This window comes from Cupressus sempervirens, chromosome 2 (genome assembly GCF_028749045.1).
Source record: "Cupressus sempervirens isolate cs-2001-9-10 chromosome 2, ASM2874904v1, whole genome shotgun sequence".
Lineage (NCBI taxonomy): Eukaryota > Viridiplantae > Streptophyta > Pinopsida > Cupressales > Cupressaceae > Cupressus > Cupressus sempervirens.
In genome coordinates this window covers 431436851-431454107 of record NC_143119.1, presented here as the reverse complement: position 1 = coordinate 431454107, position 17257 = coordinate 431436851, and the positions used below count along the sequence as shown (strand labels likewise).

The 17257-nt window shown below is 35.7% G+C and overlaps 1 protein-coding gene across 1 annotated transcript in view; it reads right to left on the bottom strand.

The window, feature by feature from the left end:
- The window catches only part of LOC149572936 (phosphoglycolate phosphatase), a 76986-nt gene that overhangs the window by 39989 nt on the left and 19740 nt on the right, over nucleotides 1-17257 (bottom strand). The gene's annotated exons all lie outside the window — the stretch shown is intronic.

The window sequence follows — 17257 nt, the reverse complement described above, 5'->3', positions numbered from 1 at the left end:
ATATAAGATGAAATGCCACATGCAATATAAGTTCTTTTCAAAGTAAGAAAGAGACGAACAAGAATTACAGCTTGCTTTGTATGTGCGGGTGGAATCATATCTTGGAACAAAAGTAGGGGAAGAAAAGAAAATAAATGCAATCATTCTGAGAATTTGAACTGATTTTTAACTTCAACAGTATTTCAATTAGTAGGCGCTTAGCTCAAGTCTTGCTCATCTGATGTACGAAATCAAATTCAATAACTAGAACCCTTTAAAGCTAAAACAATTATTATACAAATTATGTAACAAAACAATTTACATGACATAAGAGCCAAACCTTTGTTTACATCAAACCAAACCCAAAACTTAAGAACATACTGATACCAACTTTGAGACTCAACTGACCTGACTTAACAAAACAAGTAGTAGATATAATGCACACGCTTAAGCAGATGTAGCACAGTAAGGTTCAAACAAAATGATCTACCAATACTGAATGTTTTAATGAAGAATTTATTCTTTCCTTCTTTCCTTCTATTCTACGCATGCTTTCAGGAGTGCCTTATTTTTGTGAACAGAATGCTTGTAATCTTAATAATTACTTTTAGCATATTATAATAAATTTACCTTCATTGGAATTAAAAGAAACATCAACTAATCTAGATAGATGCATGCTACAGGTCTCTATATTTTCTGCAAGCTTATAATTTATTTCATGCATACCCAACAGCATCCTTAAGGCATTGTCCACTCATATATACCAGAAAAGCCTCAAATATTCACACCCTCACAGAAAAACAACATAGAGAGAGTAAACCCGCAAAAGCATTAGCATTGTTGTATCAAGAAACCAATATTCACATGGGTAACAATTCCTCCAATCCCTTAATAATGCACTTCCAAAATGCCTCAGAGAGACTCCTTCCATAAGATTGCAGTTTCAAAATGTATAACAGAGACTCCGTACACTAGCTGTGCCATTCAATCTTCTGTTGCATCAGCCCACTCCCAGATTTCACATAAAAAATAGGGTCATACAAGGCACTAGCATCTACACCTAACAGGAAAACATCTTACAGAAGGCAAAAGCATTAGCTCTATCATATCACCACCCCAACATTTACATGAATAATAATTACTCCAAGTCCTTAAGCATACAACTTTGTAATGCCTAACAGAGACTCGTCCTGCTTGCTATGCCACTCAACCCTCTGTTTCAGTAGCCCACTCCTGTACTTCATTTTAAAAAGAGTGATGTCCCAGGCAGCTGGGCTGTCCCTCTTTTCAGGAGACCAGGTCTCCCACACAGGTCATCAAGAAGATGACCCCATAGGAAGCTTGGTATGGGAAGAAACCAAGAATTGGCCATTTTAAGGTTTTTGGTTCTACTACATATGTTTGGATAATAGTGAAAATCATAAAGCATATAGAATGATTGATGGGGACAATGATCACCTAACATTTAGCAAAGGTGTAGTCATTGATGAAGAAGGTGGGACTATTCAGCTCTCTTCTTCCATCAATGATCTTGAAGATTAACTTTTGAAAGTTTCAGATTTGGGGCGTTCAACTTCCATTAGCTCCACCTGACGGGGATTTTCACATTTCCAACATTGTAGAATCTTGTCACCAAGTACCAATATCCAAATGATTTCATTCAAGAAAGTCATAATGGTACTAAATTGGAAGGAGATGCAACTACCATGCAACCTAAGTAGAGGGAAAAGCTCATTGATGATGTTCAAGATAAAGAACTTGTTGAGGATAGATCATCCAAAGGCAAGAGCAAGCTAATTACAATGAACTCTTATTATGCCCAACATTCAAAATGTTTTTGAATCACACACGCTAAATTTAACAATATATCAAACAAATATTCTGCGATAATAGGTATTGAGGAATCAATACATGAAATTTTGATGAATCTAAAAGAAATTGTACGGCATGGGTTATGAGACCAGTCAAGGGCGTTTTTCCTACAAATTGCAACCTACAAATCGCGTCTAATTTATTGTGGAAACTCGCGATTTCTCTGCTCAGGTTCGGTGTTCTACTAACTCGCAATTTCTCTACTCGTGTTTGGTGTTCGATGGTTGTCTATCCATGTTAGATGTTCTATTCGCGTTGCATATGTTGGGGCTCCTTGTCACATTTTTAATCCCCACTACTGTCTTAGTCAAAACGCCCCTTTTTTAAACAAAATTGAACAGTTCTTCAACCTGTAATCACCATTTTTCTGTTTATTTGACCTCCATGGCCACCGACCTGGTTTTTTGCTCGAATCCCTAGTTTTTTGACGCCAAAATTTTTTTCCTTTTAAAGATTCTTGGTAGGTTTTTCAAGAGCTCAATTGGGTTGTCATCTGTTTTTGGGGTGCCTCGATTTTTGAGCCAGCAGATCCAAAAAACACAACATTTTCTATTTGAGCTCTCTTTTGGGTGACTCCAAATTTTTTGGGTCTTCCCTTTTTTTGCCTTGAAGAACGTGCCTTCACAGATTTTCAAGATTTTTTATTGAAAAACGTGCCATGGCATCTCTAACAAATATTATGCTTGAGCACAACTCAAAATTCAATGGTCGAAATTATGGCACTTGGATGCAATAGAACATAACAATATTTGAATATCGGACTAACGATCAAATTGTTTTGGGTATTACGAAGCGTCCAACTGCTCCTAGTACTGATCATGATACTTGGGATATGAATGATCGAGAAGCAGTGATGCTTCTCAAATTATCCGTGGTTGATGATCAGCTCTCTTAGATCCCATCCGACAAGACAACTCCCGAGATATGGACATGTCTCAAAGGTCCTCATGAGACTTCTGACAAAAGAAGAGGTTTCTTTTTGAAAAACACTCTGTTTTCTATTATCATGGATGAGTGAACCTCACTCCAGGCACACCTAAACAGGATCTAGGAAATCCATGATCAGTTGCTTTTCATCGGTCGCAAGATGGAGGAAGAGGATATTGTGGTTATCATTCTTCAAAGTTTACCAAAGTCCTATGAGCATTTTATTGAGATTCTCAACATCACATCTTCTGGTGTAGATCTGAAGTTCACTGATCTCTCCACACTTCTGCTTCAGCAAGATCGGTCGAAACAACAAATCGATAACAGTTCGAACTCCACCTCCACAGAGCAAGCCTTTGCTGCTAAATCCTTTCAAAAGGATAAAGGCAAGTTTCAACAACTGTCTCAGCAAAAGTATTTTGCTCCAACATCAAATGGCTCCCGAAAGAAGAACATTCAATGCAACTATTGCCACAAGTTTGCGCACATAAAGGTTGAATGTCAAAAACGCTCAACTACACAATCCAAGTAATCAGGTTCACAGCCCAAAGCAAACAATGCAGACCACACTAAGGAGACGGAATCTGCCTCTTACGCCTTCATGGCTAAAAGACCTGGAGATCATCTGAAGTCGTTTGCCTGGTACATTGATTTAGGTGCCTCTCATCACTTCATCCACCGTAAAGACTGGTTCATTGACTACCAGCCTTACACAAATTCTATTATTTTTGGTGGCGGAGAAGAGTACACTGCTGTCGACAAAGGCAACATTCAAATTCAGACTGCTGGGAGAAATCTCATTTTCCTCAATGTGTACTACATTCTAGGGATGGAACTAAATCTACTCTCACAGTCAGTTACTGTGACATTCTCCACACTTGGCTATCACCTTCAATTCACATCAGTGTACCATCACTGATTGGGTGACTCAATCTACTATTCCAGTGGGTCTTGAGGATCATGGTTTTTTCTGACTTAATAGTTCTGGTGATTCTTGGAACTTAGCTAAGGCTTCTCGACAGTCTTCTATTAGCACACTTTGGCATCAGCATTATGGGCACCTAAATGTGCATTATCTCTCACAGCTTGCGCGAGATGAGCTTCTCCTTGGATTGCCAAAGATTCAAACTCAACAGCTTGGAGTTTGTGATGCATGTTAGGCTAGGAAGCAACATCATATACCTTTCATCAGTGGCAATTCATGGTGAGCTTCTCAAGTACTTCAGCTTGTTCATGCCGATATCTGCGGCCCTATGGCCACTCCTTTTGTTCTTGGGTCCAGGTATTTTCTGTTGTTTGTTGATGATTTTAGTAGAAAAATGTGGGTGTATTTCCTTAAAAAGAAATTTAATGCATTTCCTATATTTCATAAGTTTAAACCTTTAGTTGAAAAAGAGTCTGGAAAATCTATTATTACTCTTAGATCAGACAATGGGGGACTTTTGTTCTGATGATTTCTCTAGCTTCTTAGATGCTCATGGCATCAAACGCCAATTAACCACACCCCACACACCACAACATAACAGTTTAGTTGAACGATGAAACAGAACAATCACTGAAATGGCTCGATCCATGCTCGAACACAGACATGTTCTGAAGAAGTTTTGGGTAGAAGCAGTCAAAACTACATGTTTATCTTTTGAACCGGTCACCCACAGTAGCGGTCAAAGGTAATACTATGGAAGAGGCTATGTCAGGTCACAAGCCCAGGATCAGTCACTTGAAGGTTATTGGCTCCCTTGCTTTTGTTTGGATCCTTGATGTGTCACACACCAAGTTGGATGCCAAGAGTCAGAAACCCATGCTTGTTGGATGCTGTAGTCTTCACAAAGCCTAACGCTTGATCGACATTGAGACATCTCATCTCCTATATAGTCGTGATGTAGTCTTTGATGAGCAACGAGGACCATTCATGTTTGTTTCTCCTATTCTTGATCAACAAACCAGCCTTCAAAGGCTCGTGATTTGGGTTAGGCTTCCATTAGGTCCATCCAATGGGAGGGCTCTAGTAGCTCTTGCAACTCCAATTATACCAGTGATACCTATGCAAACACCTCCAGCTTCTCCTGTAGGATCACCTTGATTTGTAGATGCTTCACCTGAGTTTGATCCAGATTCTTCTGATGAGGAACCTAACACCAAGCATCTCCCGATACTAACATATTCTCTTTGCCGGCCTAAGTGGTGGGCTAAGACACTTGTTGATCTTCATGATGATGAGCTCATTGATGGGAGAACTACTCGGAAAAAGAGCAAACCTACGGAGTCTATTAACTTTTCTCTAATGGCCAACATTCAGAGTGTGTTTGAACCTTAAGCATACTCTGAGGCTAAAGGAATTCCAGAGTGGGAACAGGCCATGACATCTTAACACCAGAGCCTGCTGAAGAATAACACCTAGGTCCTTTCTGATCATCCAGCAGGGAAGAAACCCATTGGCTGCAAATGAATTCACAATATCAAATACAAATCGGATGGTACTTTGGATAAGTACAAAGCTCGTTTAGTTGCGAAGGGCTTTTCTTAGTGTCAGGGCATTGATTATGAGGAGAACTTTGCTCCTACTACAAAGATGAGCACCATCAAATTAGTCCTAGCCATAGTAGCACTATTTGGCTGGAAGGTCCATCAGATGGACGTCAAGAGTGCTTTCCTGAATGGTGATCTCCATGAAGAGGTCTACATGAGGCAGCCTCCTAGTTTTGAGGTTGCTGGTAAAGACCATCAGGTTCTCAGATTGGTAAAAGCTCTCTATGGCTTGAAGCAGGCCCCTCAAGCATGGTACAAAAAAATTGATAAGTACCTTAATAAGGCTTCAAGAGGAGTTCTTCAAACTCAAATTTGTACATCAAAACTACTGGCAATGACATCATCCTTTTGGTTATTTATGTGGATGATTTGATCATCACTGGCAGTTCGACATCAATGATTTAGGGAATCAAACAAAATTTATGTCAATCTTTTGATATGACTGACCTTGGGCTCATGCATTATTGCCTAGGTGTTGAGGTTTGGCAACAGTCTTCTGGTATAGTCATCTCTCAGTTTAACTATACCAGGGCTCTGATAGACAAATTTTGTATGCAGGATTGCAAGCTTGCATTTACACCTATGGATAAAGGTCTCAAGTTATCAACCAAATCTGATTCTCCTCCCATTGATGATACTATATACAGGCAACTAGTAGGCAGCCTCATCTACCTCTCTGCTACTAGGTCTGACATCAACTTTGCAGTCAGCTATATCTCACGCTTTATGACAACTCCTAAGGCTGATCATTGGATGGCAGCAAAGCATGTGCTTTGTTATATCAAGGGCACTTCAAAGTATGAACTTCTTTACTCTCAAAGTTCTAATTCTAGAGTTAGTGGGTTCACAAATTTAGATTAGGCAGGCTCTGTTGACAATAAAAAGTCAACTTCTGGATATGTGTTCAATTTGGGATCTGGTGCCGTCACATGGACCAGTAAGAAGCAGCAGGCAGTTTCTATATCCTTTACAGAGGCCGAATACAGAGGGAATGTTGACGCAAGATGTGAAACTGTTTGGCTTCATCAGATGCTTGGGGATATACAGATGTCACCAGCAAGACCAACTACTCTATTTGTTGATAACGAAGGCGTTATCAAGTTAGCCGGAAATCCAGTCTTCCATGAACGAACCAAGCATGTGGATGTTCACTATAACTACATACGACAGTTGGTTGAAGACGGGACAACAGATTTGCAGTATGTTCCTACCATAGATCAGACTACAGACATTCTCACCAAGTCTCTTGGTCCTAATAAGTTTGTCAAATTCAGAGGACAACTTGGTGTTGTAGATAGATTAACCATTAAGGGAGGGTATTACAATAATAGATAATCGTCTATTATTAGTTAAACGTAATCTATTTGTAATCTATTGTAACTATTAGAATGTTTCTAATATTTAGTTAACTTTAGCTAGCTGTAGCTTTTTTAGCTTTCTTTCAGCTAGAATATAATGTTTCTATCCTTTACGATCGTTTCCTATGGAAACATCGTTCCATTCTTTTGCATTTAATGACCTCTCGGTCTTTGTTAATAATAAGCAAGATTTTTACCAATTACTTTGTAATATAACTCTTGATACTCAACATTATTTGATTCTTACATTAACTACCATTGATTGTGGTGGTTCATATTTCCAAATTGCTTCATTTTCATGAATTTCCTTCGTCCTTATCATTTTAGAAATCTTCTCCCTTGTCTTGATAGCTTGACCTTCTTGTGATAGGTAAGATCCCTCCTAGTTGATCTTGGATTTCCAAGGGAAATCTAAAATTGATGTGGCCTTCCTCACTTACAGAGTTATCCTTCTCCATACATCATACATACATTGTCAAAGTGTGAGCATTGTCATAACTTTCCTTGAATTTGCTACGAATCTTCTAGGTAGCCTCCTTGATGTGATGATCTCTTCCTTCGCATAGTTGATGAAGCTACTTCCTTGAATTTTCCACCTCCCTTGTGTGACTTGATCTTGAATGCCCTCATGTTGTGAAGTCTCCCTTTCTCCATTCTTCATTCTTCTAAGGATTTTTTAGTGGGATTTTCCATGCTTGTAAGAATTTTCTATTTGGGGCTTTGATTTTTCAGTTCTTGATTAAGGATTTCCTCATTTCAACTTTTGAAATTCATATTTTAGAAAGAATTTTGTATTTCCTTTTCAATTTTCTCATTTTTTGTTTTTTCCTTCAACATTTTGGATTCAAAACCCAATTTTTCCTTTAAGGCAGAAATTTCACAAAAGCAAGGAATTGCAAGATTGGATTTTTTCATGTCCAAAAGAATTGTGGGTCAGGAATTGACATCCTTAAGGACAAATGATCGAAATCTCACCTTAAGGATTTCCACATTCTATTCTTGAAATTCTTTGTTTTGTTCAGGATTTTCTCTCTTAAAATTGAAAACTTACACATTTTGATAAAGTTTTTCATTTCCAATCATTGGAATTCTTCCCAAACAAGGATTTTCACTCTAATTTTCAAATTCATCTTTTATACAAGGTGCCTTAAAGCACAAGGCTACTAAGTCTTCAAGTAATCCATAGATTTTCCCATTCTTTTCCAAGCAGCTTTTAGTTTTGAACTTAAGATTTCTGTTGGGAAAATTCAATCCTTTCAAGGATTTCTGATAAACTGAAGGATTCAATGAATCTGTGGTCTTAAGAGCAGTTTTTTTATAAGCCCCTAAATGTATTACATAAGTAATTTGTAAAAAATTGGATGAATCAATTAATGAACAAGACGTTCTTTTATAATTTACAAAGGGACAATGTTTCCATAATAGAACAACCATAAGAATTTAAAAACATTCTAATATGTGCAACATTTAGAATATTGACCATTAAACAGAAATAGAAAGACATCAACAAAAATATTATTCTAATACCCTCCCTTAATGGTCAATCTATCTAATTCACCAAGGAGCTTGCTAACATTAACAAACTTATCTGGAAGCAAGCGCTTGGCGAGAATATCTGCAGTGTAGTCCGTTATAAGAACACACTGCAAATTCACAGATCCATCTTTAACCAGCTAGTGGATAAAGTGACACTGAAGGTCAATATGCTTGGTTTGCTCATGGAAAACTGGATTTTTCGCAACTTTGAGCACCCCTTGATTGTTGAAAAAGAGGGTGAAGAGCTTGCTTGAGACATATAGATATTTGAAAGCAACCTTTGAACCCAAACTGCCTCATATAATGCTCTGACTATTCCCTACTATTCGGCTTCCCTCGAGAAAAGAGATAAGGCTTGTTGCTTCTTAACGGTCCAAGTGAGAGCACCTATGCCCAAACTAAAGACATAACCGGAAGTGTACTTTTTGTCATCAATAGAGCCTCCCAATCTGAATCTTTGTAACCAATGGGTCTAGGATCTTTAGTTTGTCCATCAAGAAGACCAAAGTGTGGAGGGCCCTTGATATAGCAAAGGATGCACTTCACACCAGCTCAATCATCTCAAGTAGGAGTTGTCACGAAGTGATATATTTAACTCACTGCAAAGATGAGATCAAGTTTAGTGGCCGTGAGATGGATTAAACTGCCCCCTAGCTTCTTGAATGTGGATTCATTCTCAAAAAGAGAACCACATTTGCCCGACAACTTCAGACCAATCTTCATAGGTATCGATGCAAGTTTTCAGTCCTCTATTCTAAATTTGTCTAGCAGAGCCCTGCATACTTAGACTAAGAGATGAAAATGACATGAGGTTGTTGCTAAACCTCAACACTGAGGCAACAGTGGAGAAACTCAAGGTCGGTCATGACAAAAGACAAGCATACATTTTCTTTGATTCCTTGAATCAAAGATGTTGAATTGCTAGTATTTTCAGATCAACATATATAACTAGAAGGATGATATCACCATCAATAGTCTTGACATACAAATTTGAGTCAAAACGACTCCTCTTGAAACCCTAAAGGATAACAGGGATAATATTAAAGATAAACAATACCATTGAATACACTATACCTTTCAAATGTGAATTTATAGCTCGTTAATGTATGATATACTATAGTAAGATTCTAATCAATCAACATATTATTGAATGTAACAAACAATCAAATTATTACTATTAAATATCAATGATTCCCATCCCTGCAAATAATGAACTACAATGATATTGAAGTAATAAATCCAAATGAAATTATGATTGACTAAAATATGGAATTAGGAATTGACTATGAATAAAATATATAGTGATTGTATTTCCAATTGAAAATATAACATGAGATGTGTCTCTTCCTTTATAGCTTGTATAAAATAGGGAAGAGGAGAGTCAATAGAGGAGGGCATGGCAGAATTCAGTGGACTCAACACCATAACCACATCAAATATTAACCACTACGAGTACAGTCAACATTGATTAATGATTAATATGCACCTCCTTTGCCCAGTCATGTACAATTGGAAAATGATACAGGAGAAACTATATGTTTGAACTGAAGTATTTCTTAAGGGACTCAATTAATTGTGTCCAAATAATGAGCCCAATCCATGTAGGATGCAACATATCAAAAGAGAGATAAAGAAAAAAGCACGGCGTGGAGTTTATGAGAAGTGTCATTAAACAATATAGGAAGAAACTGTTGTCTTGCATTTTGTCACGACAAAATGTAGGTAACAATACGAAACTTTTTCAAGCTTAGTTTCGCATTTCTCTAAGTTTATTTCATTATTTAATTGGTTAGTATTGATCAACCAATCGGTACCAATTGATACAATGAATCTTTTTATTGAAGGCCTTCGTCAAGTCTTTTTTGTTTTGCTTTTTATCGAGCCTTTGCTTGTTTTTTGAAGCCTTCAAAGTCCGTTTTTTGTTTTTGAGTTTGTGTTTGTTTGTTTTTAGTCCTTTGGTTTTGCTCATGTCATGCCTTTCGTTTTCCCCTTCGATTCGGTCTAACCTAGAGGTCAATCGGAGTTGTCAATCAAGAGATACGATCATTTTAGTGCCTCAAAAGTGGACATTTTAGGTGCAACAGCACGAATTAAAAATTTTATGTTATGTTTTCATTTTGACATTCACTTTTTCAAAAATATAACATTTTACTCACTTTTTGTTATGTTTTGAAATTACTTTTCATTTAAATTTATAACTTAAAGTGACTATAGTGCACTTTATGTTATAATTTTAAGTTTAGTTACTTTTTAATTTTTCACTTAAAGTAACTATAGAACTATATAGTTATTTTTTAAATTTTTGATTTTTAAATCAAATACTTATATAAATGTCACTTTAATATAATGTTTATGTATTATATTGATTAATATGATGCATAAATGTTATTTTTGACCCATATTGTTGACATTTTTATAAAAATAAGTGAAATGCATAACTTAAAAGCCTAAAAGTGGACATTTTATGTGCATATGCATGTGAAAAATTATGAAAAGTGGAAACTTTTCATGCTAATGCATATAAAAACTCATTTTGAAGACCTTTTTCATGCCATTACATCAAATGCTTGTAAAAGTGGACCTTTTTGATGCAATGACATGAGAAGTTGAGTTTTTATGCTTGTGCATCAAAAAGGTGAGATATGTTTATAAAATATATACGTGACTCCAAAAAGTGAGATTTTGGAGACTTGCACATTTTAAAATATGTAATGCGCTTCAAAAAGTGAGATTATAATCAAAGACATATTTTAAAACATGCATTGGACTCTAAAAGGTCCGATTTTGTCTTATTACATGTTTTAAAATATGTAATGAATATAAAAATGTCCTATTATGTGAAGAAAACATGTTCTTGCTCCAAAAACCTCCGATTTTGCTTATAACTTTTGATTTTCTCCATGGATTTGGATGAAATCAGTTGCATTCAAAACGTTTTAGAGAGGTGATCATTTTGCCCTCATAAAAAATCAGTTTATTGCACCCAAAAATGTGTTCAAAACTCCCAAGCTAGGACAAAATTTTGCACAAAAACTCCATAAATCTTCAAATTTAGAACAAGTTTTTGTTTGGAATCAAATCGTTTTGACCTTATTTGCTGATTCCATTACATTGTGATCATTATTTTGGTGTTAAAACACCAAATCGTTTTTGCTTGGAGAAACACGTTTTTGCTTAGAATGCCCGGAAAATTGGGGTTTTAATCCACTTTTATGTGTTTTAAAGCAACTTTTTTGCATTTGGATCCATGTATATCCATTTGGGGAAGTCGTTTTTGCATTCACAAGTCAAAAATGACTTTAAAACATGCACTTTTTAGTCACGTTTTTGCAAAAATGGCCTAGATTTTTGAATTAAAAAGTCATGTTTTTGTTCAAAAAACTCAAAAAATTGCATTTTCAACCCATACATTTGATCAAAAGGAATTGTTTTTGAGTTTTAAATGCATGATATTGTTTTTGGAGACCATTTATTTGGCACTTTCATGTCAAATCCGACCATTAAATGTCCATTACATGCAAGTGCAGAAAAAGTCAAAAGGTTGTTTGAAAATCCGGATTTAAGGGAGAATTGGTCTTAAGACTATAAAACTTGCTATTTTAGCTCTTTCTCCTTCATTTTTGGCACTTAATCTTCATGTAAGTGGACCTCTTCTTTCATGCATTTTAATTCATGCTTATCTTTGCTGATTTTATACATGAAATCGTTGAATGGATGCCATTTGTAAGAATCTTTGCCTTAGAATGTGCATTTTTCCTTTAAATATGAATTTCTCCTTCATTTTGATATTTTTGGTTCTTCCTCAAGTTCCAAATTCGAATTTCATCTTTGGAGTGCATTGCATCTTGGCATGTTTTGAGTTGTTTTTCTTTTGTTTTCGTTTTGTGTTTTTGTTTGCCAATTTTTCTCCATTTGGAGAAGTCGCAAGTTTAAACTTGTTTTTCCTTCATTACATGCGAAAGCATTATCATTTTTCACATTCCATTTCCATGTAATTACACCTCACATCTCATCCGACAAATGTGATTACATGTTTTTCACCTCATTTGTCATTCACACATGCATGTAATCCCATTTTCCACTTTCGTTTTCATCCATCTCATTTTTTACTTTCATTCGCACGACACAATTACACGAAATGTCTTACGTGTAATTGCATCTTAAAGGTTCAATTTTGACTAAAAGTCACTTTTTGAAAAGTCAAAAAGATGTAATTTTCTCCTCTCCATATGCATTCACACCTCCATGAGCAAATACATGTTTTCGTATCTTTCCATGCTTTCCATCTTAGCCTTCATCCGCATATGCATGTAAAACGTATCTTTCACTCACACTTGCATTTCATTTCACCCTCCACCTTCCATTACATGTTGCATTTACATGTAATCCATTTTCCGTGTAGTGACATCTTGAAAGCCCAAGTCACTTTTTGAAAATCGGCAATCTCCATTTACACGCATTCCCATGCGCTAAGCACTTTACTTCAAAAAAAAAAAAGAGGAGTTAAAGGTGCTGATGGAAAATTGTTTCGAGTGTACATCCGAACATCATCAAAAAAGTTTTCAAAGTGTCAAAGACTCCAGTTTGTGCTGATCTACAAAGAAGAATTCACGACAACTTGAGCGAGAAAAGATGGATCACATCAAGTTTCCACATGATAATGGACAATTCATCAAAGAGAGCTAGAGGTTATCAAAAGAAGCAACACTATGGTTATCAACGTGAATGCAACAGTACAAGGTACAGGAACTCCCAATCCTGTTATCATCTGGGATTGCATCATCAAGTACAAGGCCCTTCAAAATTGTTCTTTTCTCCTCCGTCTTCTTTCTTCTTCTTTCATGTTTGTAGTTCGAGAAGATGCATTACATGAAAAAGTGTAATTACATGTAATGCGAGTTACATGTATGTAAAACGATGTAATGCGAGTTGCACGTGTAGTTGCATGTAACCCTTTATTTTCTGTAGTTAAACTTGGTCAAAGTTGGTTGAGTTGCTCCCACTTTTTCCTCCCCCTTTTTCTCAACTTCTTTGCCTATATAAAGAGTGCCCCCCTCATTGTAAAATCATCATTATCTTTATACAAGAGAGCTCTGGAGAAATTGTGCCAGCAAAACTTTGTTTGTGTGAGCATTATTTTGAAAAAAAGTGAATACAAAGGCGCATTTGAGACTTAACTTTGATTAAGTGAAATTGTCACTTGTATGAATTATAAGCTTTGTCTATTATTCATTCAAGTTATCTTTGATTCGTATTATCTTTTGTTATTGATATTGTATCCTTTGTGATTGATAGAAAAGAGTTAAGAAACAATTGAATCCCAAGCTTTGACCAGGAACAATTGTGAAAATCCATAGCTATTAGCTTTGTCTGTAGTTTGGGTGTTCGTCTTAATTTGCAAAATAGTTAGATTGTTGTTACTTTTAGGAGTCTTTGTGCCCTAATTGTAAATATTTTACCACATAGAAGTACAACAGGACTTAAGAGCCAAACTGGTACGTTTTGGCTAGCCTTTGAGTTAGTTAAAATTTATCGATATATCAATGTTTCCAGCTCGTGATAGAAGTGTAATTAGAGATTCACCTTGCCCATTATTCGCCTTACGAATAAGTGGATCCTTTCTTGAAAATTAAGAAAAAAGGATAATAGTAACACCCAGTTTATAAATCTCTCAATTTCTTGCTTACCTTGAGTTGATCCAAGGAACAGTGAGAAGGGGGAGCCTTCCCTTTAAGGTAGGAGAGACTCTGTCTCACACGTTGTGGCTGGTCATCCTATTTTGCGACTGAATTTTTACCCAAAACTGTCGGTTGCAAAATATCCACCCAACAGAAACCAAATACAAAGTCCATAACATCAGAGAATACAAAAGATGGTTTGGAATATCATAACAGTTGCCATGTAGGCTCCTACAGACAAAGGCTATTGCATCGAAGACAAGAACACAAGGGGCCTGATATATCACAAAAGATTAGACCTGATACATTAATCTGCCAAAATGGATGAGACTAAGAATCAAACAAAGACCATAGAATCCAAACATAACCACACAACGAGCAGATAGGGATATCATGTGAATAAAATAATACTGTGCAGGCCATAGCCCAATACTATCAACCTCCATACAAACACCGAATCGACCCATCAAACAAAATAATGACAAGTGTCAAAAAATAAGGTAAAAAAGAGACAAGATAGAGTCTCAACTAGAAGAACTATATCAAGGCCACAGTTATTGAGCGGAAAAGATACTATCGGACAAGGAGTTACATCTCACATGAACACTACATCAGTATCAATAATAATAGCATTCAGTTGTCAAGAGACAAAGTGGGACTAAGAATCTCCATGCAAGTATCAGAGGAAACAGAGAAAATAGTAAAGTAGAACAAAATAGCCTCAACATTATCATCTTATCTCCAGCATCATCACTGACATAACTTTAATAGCTATAAGAGTATATTGTAACATGCTTACAACTAATATAATCTTACAGAGAATAAACAGAGATACACAATTAAGATTAACTTGATTCTTATATCAGATAGTTACCATTTATAATGCAACTACAGAGACTTATCCTCTTTAAGTTATTGCAATTACAATAACTAAGAAGACCAAGTAAAAACTTGGGTTAGGGCATTCACTGGAATGTTGCGATTCTCATGAAGAGAGCATAGAGGTTAGAGGGCATTCTTGGTTGAATGTCGGGATTTCAAATTTGGAACCCAGAGAGAGATTTGTAAAGAATCTCTTAGAGACAATATATATTGTAGTGGTCAATCATATGCATATGTAAGAGATAAGAGACTTGGTTAGAGGTGGGATCTCTACCAAGTAGTGTTATAATCAGAGATCCCAAAGGCCTTAGCAAGGGCGCTCTTTATTTGACAATTGCCTGATCGAGAATTAATTCTCTTAGAGGGTTAGGTGATTTGAGAAGAGTTTCTTTCAAGGGATTAGGATGCGTTAGTAAGGGATAGTAATTAGATTGATATTTAATTACTTCAATATTTCTAACATGATTTGGGATTTTAATATATATTTTCTATAATGTACTAATGATTGTTGCAGGTTCCAGCATTCCTTCCTTATGCTAGAAGAGGGGACACTACATAAAGTCACTATACAAGCTGACATAAACTGCAATGCGGTTGCATGCAAACAACAAAATGCAATGAAATTTACCGCAGGCTCTAGAAAATCCTGTCATAAAAACCATGCCTTCGGTTTCTAGATACTCCAATCACAAGAAGAATTGAACCAGAAAATAGAGAAAACAAGCCCTAAAAAGCTCAGAATGTGCAGAGAAGAAAGCTAGCCTTCCAACAAAAAAACAAACGATCAAGAGGCATTCTAAGACAAAATTGTGTTTTGTTTTCAAGGTTAGGATCCCTGCCAAACGGTAGCCAAAACCCTAGACACCAAGAAAGTAATTTGCAAGAAATTTATTAAATAAGAACTTCAGAAAGAATTATAAAATTTTCAAAAAAAATAATAAGGTTAGCTCTTATGCCATATTATACATAATTGGAAAAATATTGGATAATTAATGAATGAACAAGACGTTGATTTATAGTTTACAAAGAGACAATGTTTCCATAATGAAACAATTGCAGGAATTAGAAATAATCTAGTACAAGATTTACAATACTGACCATTAAACAAAAATAGAAAGATATCAATAGAGATATTATTCTAATAAGATGAAGATTGTGAAAGGAAAAGTTGATTTAGTCAAGGGCTGTGAATGAAACTCCACTTTTAAGCACGGAATTTTCAATGAATGTGTGTAAGATGGGTTTTCCTTATAAGCCCCTAGATGTGAATTTTGAAAGGGAAAGTTGGTTTATTCAAGGGTTGTGGATGAAACTCAACTTTTAAGGACAGAAATTTCTAAAAGGAAAATCACCCTTGCCTTGAATCCTTAGAAGAAACTCAACCTAGAGGTCTATTTCCTCAAACTTGGATTTTGCAACTAAGTCTAATCCTTGGAAAGCTTCTTCATTCCAAATATCAACCTAGGCATTTTAACTTGACTCATCATTTCTCGGGAGACTAAGAAAATGAAAAAAATCTTCGATGGCAAACCACAATTTTCATAAAATATCTACAACGATTTTTAATTTAAAAATCTGAAAAAAAAATTCTACAATTAAAATTCCAAATCAAAAGAGGTTCAGTTTTTTCGTGAAAATATTGCCAAATTTTATGGAATCCCATCAACCTACTCTAATACCATGAAACTTTCAAAAATGGAATTCATTGTATAAACAATAGATACACTTAATTAGAGTTTTACGAACACTAAAACTAGCGTGAACTCAAAAGAAAGATTGTCTAAATAAAGACATCTCAAAATAGACCAAATTAAGAAACTAAAAATAAGCCTAAATGGCCATTAACTAAGGTTCTAGAATAACAAGCTAAATATAGCAAGAACCTAGGATTCTAGAAATATTCTAATAAATATTACCAACCTAAGGACACAAAACTAAACACTGGGCAAAAAAGTTATCAGATTTCCACAATCCATCTAAATTTGCAAGGTAATTTGTGGATTTGATTGTGGAAGATATTTTTATCGTCAACATTTTGGATCACACTACATGATCCATCATCAGGATGCCAAAGAGCAAAAGGAGAATTTATTCCTAAAAGTTTCTAGGAGGAAACTTGACAAGTATTTGGATGCACAAGGATTCCAATGAATTCCTCCAGATCCCAATTTATATGTCAAAATTATTGGAAGTGAGATCATTCTTCTTGATATCTATTTGTGTACTATTATCATTATTGCTAGTAGAGTACATTTGCTCGAACAAATCAAATTGAATGTGTAATGATTTCGATGTAACAAATTAGGCCTCCTCCGTTATTATCTTCAATGTAGAAATTTATCAAATAAGTGGCAATATTTTCATTTCTCAAGTTAAATATGTCAAGAGTTTTCTAGACAAGCTCAAAATGATTTTTTGCAAAATCTTGTCTACACCTATGGAGATAAGGTGAAACTTTCAATCCAATCAAACACACCAAGTGGTCAATGAGTCAAC